General features: G+C 41.4%; 1 pseudogene; it reads right to left on the bottom strand.

Moving 5' to 3' along the window:
• Nucleotides 1–245: 245 nt before the first annotated feature.
• LOC130466607 (uncharacterized) lies at nucleotides 246–339 on the bottom strand (annotated as a pseudogene).
• Between the last annotated feature and the right edge of the window lie 5,710 nt (nucleotides 340–6,049).

Genomic DNA, 6,049 nt, shown 5'->3' with positions numbered 1-6,049 from the left:
GAAGAGTAATGAATCACCTCACGAACATCTCAAATAATTCGAGCACTATTGTGACACAATCAAGCACAATGGTGTCACATCGGATTACGTGAGGTTGACATTGTTTCGGTTCTCTCTACTTGGGCGAGCAAGTGATTGGCTTGACAAGGAGGTCAAGCCCAAATCACTTCGCACTTGGACCAAGGTGGCGAGTGCATTCTTAAACAAGTTCTATTCGCATGGGAAGACGGCGGAGTGTCGCCACAAGATTCAATCCTTTGAGCAAAGGCGAGATGAGTCACTCTTCGAAGCTTGGGATCGTTTTAAGGAGTACCAAAGGGAATGCCCTCACCATGAGATCCCTAAATGGTTTTTTCTTCAAACATTCTACTTGGGGTTGAGTCCAAGTTCGAAGACAAGTCTTGATGCGGGCGCGGGAGGCCCCATCATGAATAAAACTGAGGATCAAATAGAGGAAATCATTGAGGATGTAGTTCAAAACTACCAATCTTGGCATGTAGGCACAAGGAATTATGATGGGAAAGGTAGGAGTGAAGATGGTAAGGGTTCGGTGTACGCCATAGAGCAAGCACGGATGATAGAGAAGCTTACCTCGCGATTGGAGAAGCTCGAAAACACACCAAACCAACCGCCATCACCGTCTACAATCCCTCCTCCCTCGGCCACTCTTCTCTCTAAGGGGAAGAGCAAGGTTAGTTCTTATGGCTCAATGCCTCCGGGCACCTCCTTTTGCGAAAATTGCCAAGACTATAGTCATTCCCCCAATGCATGCCCCTTAGTTCATAACTTGTCATTTGTGGATTATGGCCCTTCGTATGAAGGCGATTTTGATGTAGAGTATGCTAATGCCGTAAATGAGAGGTCTAGGAATGATAACCCTAACAATCCAAATTTTGCTAGGCAACCTAGAGGCCCCATGTATGGTTCCCACCAAGGCTATAGCCAAGGAAGTGGGTATGATAGCCAAAATCGAGTTGGCTATAGAGCACAGGGCTATCAAAGCCAAGCGCCCTATGGTCAATCTCAAGGTTTTGACAATCAAGGCCAATACAACCAAGGGAGTTATAATCCCAACCATCAAGGTGGAGGGGGTTATAACTACTCTTATGGGCAATAGGGGTGCCTCAAGTGGGGGTTATCCTTGGAACTCGGGAGGTCCTTATGGTGCATCTCAATTGTCACCTCCCGGATTCAATGGACCGAGGACCTTTGGCAACCAATATCAAGCAAACCTTAGTGGTTATGGCATTGCACCTCCACCACTCCCGCCTCTCAAGTCTAATCTTGAGGCTCTCATGGAGTCGTTTGTGGGGGCACAAGCCAAGAAGAATGTCGAGTTTGAGGAAGGATTCAAACAATCCAACACTCACTTGAGAATGATTGAGACCCAAGTAGCTCAACTCGCTAACACCATTAAGGAACAACAAGTGCATACTAGTCTCCCACCCCAAGGTCAACCTCCTAAGAAAATGTATGCAATCATGACAAGGAGTGGGAAGACTTTGGATGATGTTCCTAGAGCCAATGAGGATCCTAAGTCCAATGGGAAGGATCAAGAGGGAGTCGTTGAGTCTAGCGACAATGATGTGATAGAAGAGGAGCCTCCCATCGATGATGTGGGAGACACTCCTATACAAAAAGAGGCAACTCTCCTACCTCTCCCCATTCCTAAACTTCCCTATCCCCAAAGATTCATAAGGCACAAGTTAGATGTGCAATTCTCAAAATTTCTTGAGGTTCTTCGAAAATTGCATATCACTCTCCCCTTTACGGATGCGTTGAAACAAATGCCTACCTACTCAAGATTTCTTAAGGAAATCATGAATGGGAAGCGGAATTGCGACGTAAAGGAGACAGTGAACCTCACCGAGAATTGTAGTGCTATTATTCTTAACCAAATGCCACCCAAACTCAAAGACCCGGGTAGTTTTTCTATCCCTTGTGCTATCAAGGAGCTTGAAATAAGGAATGCCTTGTGTGATTTGGGTGCTAGTGTTAGTCTAATGCCTTATTCGGTGTTCGCCAAGCTTGAATTTGGTGATCTTGTCCCAACCAACATCACCTTGCAACTTGCCGACCGTTCGGTCAAGTACCCTATTGGCAAGATTGAGGATGTACCCTTGAGAGTGGGCGGATTAGTGATCCCCGTTGATTTCGTCGTCTTGGATATTGATGAGGATGCCCATACCCCTATTATCTTGGGGAGGCCATTTTTGGCCACCGCGGGTGCTCTTATCGATGTGCAAGGAGGACTAATCACCTTGAAAGCGGGAGATTCAAAAGCTAGCTTCAAGCTTCCCCTTGGTGAAGGGTGTTTTGCGAAGACGAAAACTTGTATGAAGGTAGAAACTATTGCTTGTATTGAGAGCTATTGCTCACATGCTAACCCTTCTAACAACTTTCGTGTCTCTAAGTGTGATAATGAGCTTTCTAGGTCCTCTCCCGATGACAAGGAAGTCCATGTGATCCCAAGGGTGTTTGATGATAAGTTTAATGATGTCATAACCATCCCCGAGATATTTGGGATACATGTTGATGGTGATGTTGGGGCTACAACCTCCAAAGTAATTCATGAATCGGCAAACAAGGCCAAGAGACCCAAGAAAGCCAAGAAACCCAAGAAAGCCAAGGAGAAGCTTGGTGGCGGATTGTTTGGTTGGCACCTTATGAATGGTAATGTCGGTAAATTGTTTGTGCCCATGGGGGCAACAAGAAACTTTTTGACTAATGATGACCCCAAGTTAGTTGCATCTGACCCTCCATGAATTTTGGGGGGATTCGTCAAGCTAATAACGTTAAACGAGCGCTACCCGGGAGGCAACCCGGTTGTCTAACTCTTGGATTTCATTGGCTTTCGTTTCGTAACTATTGTTCCGTTTGTGCATGTTTTTGGTATTGTTTTGTTGATGTGGGTTCATGCTTTCGACCAATTCCTTATTCGTCGATTTATTGGTGAGTTTGTTCGATTTTTACCGGTTCTTTGCGGGACTTGCTCCCACGACATTTCCGGTAATATCCTTCTATCTCACATGCATTCTTTGGGACGGGCATCTTGCATATGGGGCATTTGGTTGGATGGGTAGCTGTGCCCCTCCTTGCTTAGTTTTAGGCCTTGAGGACACGGTCTATTTCTAGCTTGGGGGGAGTTTTGTTGTATAGTTGCCTATTTGTGATGCTCATGTTTCGGAAATCATACCATTTTGTGCACTTGTATATGTTAGTCTCTTTGTTTTTAGTTTGATTTTAGTTTCTTTTCTTTTCGTTTGTTTTGTTTTTCCTTTTTGGTGTGTTTTCTTATTTTCTTTCTTTTTCTTCTTTTTCCTTTCCTTTTGTCAAGGCAAGTTTTTCTAGGTTTTCTTAGGCAATATTCTTGATTTGGGCAAATAAAATTGGAACTTGTAGACTAGAATGCTTTTATTCCCAATTGGTAGATGTTTACACGATTTTTAATGTCTTGGGTCGAATTTAGGATTTGGTGTTAAGGGAGTTGGTTAGAACTTTGGGTAGCATGCGTCTTGAACCCTTGGCTTGTGGTAAGATGGTGTCGATCTCTCTAGTGATTTGAAACCGGAGAGAGTGGTATTTGCTCCCTTGTGAGGTTCATGTTCAAATTAGCCCAAACACATATTCATATATTTTGAGTGGCATGGATCCTTGGCATTGACTTTCCTACTTCCCGAATTTGACTATTTCCTTCCTGAGACCGCGACCGAACTACTTTAGGGGACGATATAGGCATTTCTTTCAGTGACTATTTTTCTTTTTAGTTTAGGACTTTATTTTCTATTTTTTCTCATATGTTTTTGTTTGCATTTTCCCCCTTTGCTAGCCATTTGAGCCTTGACCCTTCATTTCTTATGAGCACAATACAAGCCTAATAGCCTTTGTTTTGTTTTCACCCTTAGAAGTGATAGTGAAGCTTAGAGTTATGATGCTTGTTGGTTTTGGAATGATTATGTATATTTGAGGAATGATGTTTATTGGTATGAATGGCAAAGTTTGGGAAGTATGTTGTATATAGTGAATAAGTGATGCAAAAGCAAAAATGAGAAATAAAAGTTTTGAAAAAGCCAAAAATAGAGAAAAACAAGGCATGAGAAAAGTTGCAATTGAAACGCAAAAAAAAAAAGAAAATCAAATCAAGAAAAGTGCAAAAAGAGTTGTAGTTTAGAATTGTTGTTGAATAAACTTGGGGGTACCCCAAATAAGTGGTATGAGTCTGTATTTGGTTCGTTTTGCTTGAGTTGAGTTCTATCATTGCGCTTCACTTTAGGTATGAGCACCAAATTACCAAATTTGTTCCACACCTTACCCCTAGCCTACGTTACACCCTAAAAAGTCCTCTTGGCCCTTTAGAGTTGAGTCATTGTCGGTGGAGGGAGGATTTGGTCAAGTTTATAGAATGGGATTGTCATGCTAAGATGTCGGGTAGCCTATCTTATTTTCTCCGGCGCCTTGGCGGTGTCTCGAGACGCTACTCTCAAGGGTGGATAGGATCTAGAGATTTGACGTGGTATGCTCGGTTGAAGGGGAATTGATTAGTGTTCACCCTTAGTTCACTTTGCTTGGCACTTGAATCTTTCACTCGATTTAGGACATTAGTTAGCGTGTACTCATTTATTTGATTGGTAATGTTAGTGTTCTTTTATACTCGTTCCTGTAGGGGAATACAGTTAAATATAATAACATGTGCGGAAATAATCCCCAAAGCCAGGAAACATGTATAAATCACAGATTAAGCAAACTTACATTCGAAGCGTGTTTTCCACAATAATTTGTCAACGCACACGAACAAAGAACTCCACTTGTCGTTCCTCTACTTGGTTCACCGACACGATCAGATCCGTCTTGATTATCGTAGCTTAGACAATTGATCAAGATACTTTGCTTTTGGGAATAGCTCACTTTGGAGGCACAGAGAGAATTAGGGTTCTCTGTGTCTAGGGTTTGAGTAGTATGAATTGTGTGTTGGAATAATACAATTGACCTATTGTATTAATGATGTAACCGGCCAAGAATAAAGAGCCTTGACCGGCCACATCACGCAAGAACAAGGACCACACATCCCTGTTAGGTTATGATACATATGACAATTCATAAATCATGCGGAAAAACCATTTAGCCAGGAATACATATTATTTACACATAATCATATAGCATAGTTTAGATGCATACTCTTTGTTGCGTGCCTTCCCTAGCTGCGCCCGAACCGAACAAGAACAAGTCTTTAGGACTCCAAGTGTCGTCCCTCCGTAGATAGTCCACAGCACGTCCGGATCCGCCTTAAGATTGACCAACTAGAATCGCCCTTAAGGTACTAAAATTTTCGGCACTTTTAGTCAAGAAATGTGTCTGAATTTTCTCTCAAAAACTCACTTTGAATACTTGAATAATCTCTAAAATATGTGACCCTAGGCACTTATTTATAGAGTTATGGAAAGGGTTTTGGAATCCTATTAGGATACTAATTTATTTAATTATAACCCTACTAGGACTCTAATTAAATAATCATTATCTAATAGTTTTAGGATTTAATCGCACTTCGAATCCTGATTGCTTCAGGATTCCCGCACAACTCGAAAACAACCATAAAAGTCGATATAAGGAACGTACATTTTAAATTGCTCACTTTCTCTCATTTCCGTGAATCGTTCTTGGATTCACTACCAATCGAGGAAATTTACTGTTACCTTTCTAAAAGGATTTACCGCAGTGCAAGATATTTAATTATAAACAATAATTAAAACATACATTGAAGCATGCAAAGTCTAAACATTTATCATGAGTAATAACTTGAAAATTAAAGCAATCATGCAATTTCAACAAGTTATTAGCATTTTATTCGAATTTATTGTTCCGGCAGGTGTGAATAAAATGATTCCAAGATCCTAAAATCATTGAAGAACTAAGCACAGTTTGTCGACTTAATCCTAAAACATCTTAGGTAAGCAAAAGCCTTTTGCTAATAGTCTAGAAACTATTCTTGGTTGATAGGTACGTCTAAGAACTTATTAGGTAAACCTATCGATTTTGCCACGACATAAAAGGA

The sequence above is a fragment of the Spinacia oleracea genome, chromosome 1, assembly GCF_020520425.1.
Source record: "Spinacia oleracea cultivar Varoflay chromosome 1, BTI_SOV_V1, whole genome shotgun sequence".
Classification (NCBI taxonomy): Eukaryota; Viridiplantae; Streptophyta; class Magnoliopsida; order Caryophyllales; family Amaranthaceae; genus Spinacia; species Spinacia oleracea.
This window is presented reverse-complemented; position numbering and strand designations above follow the sequence as displayed.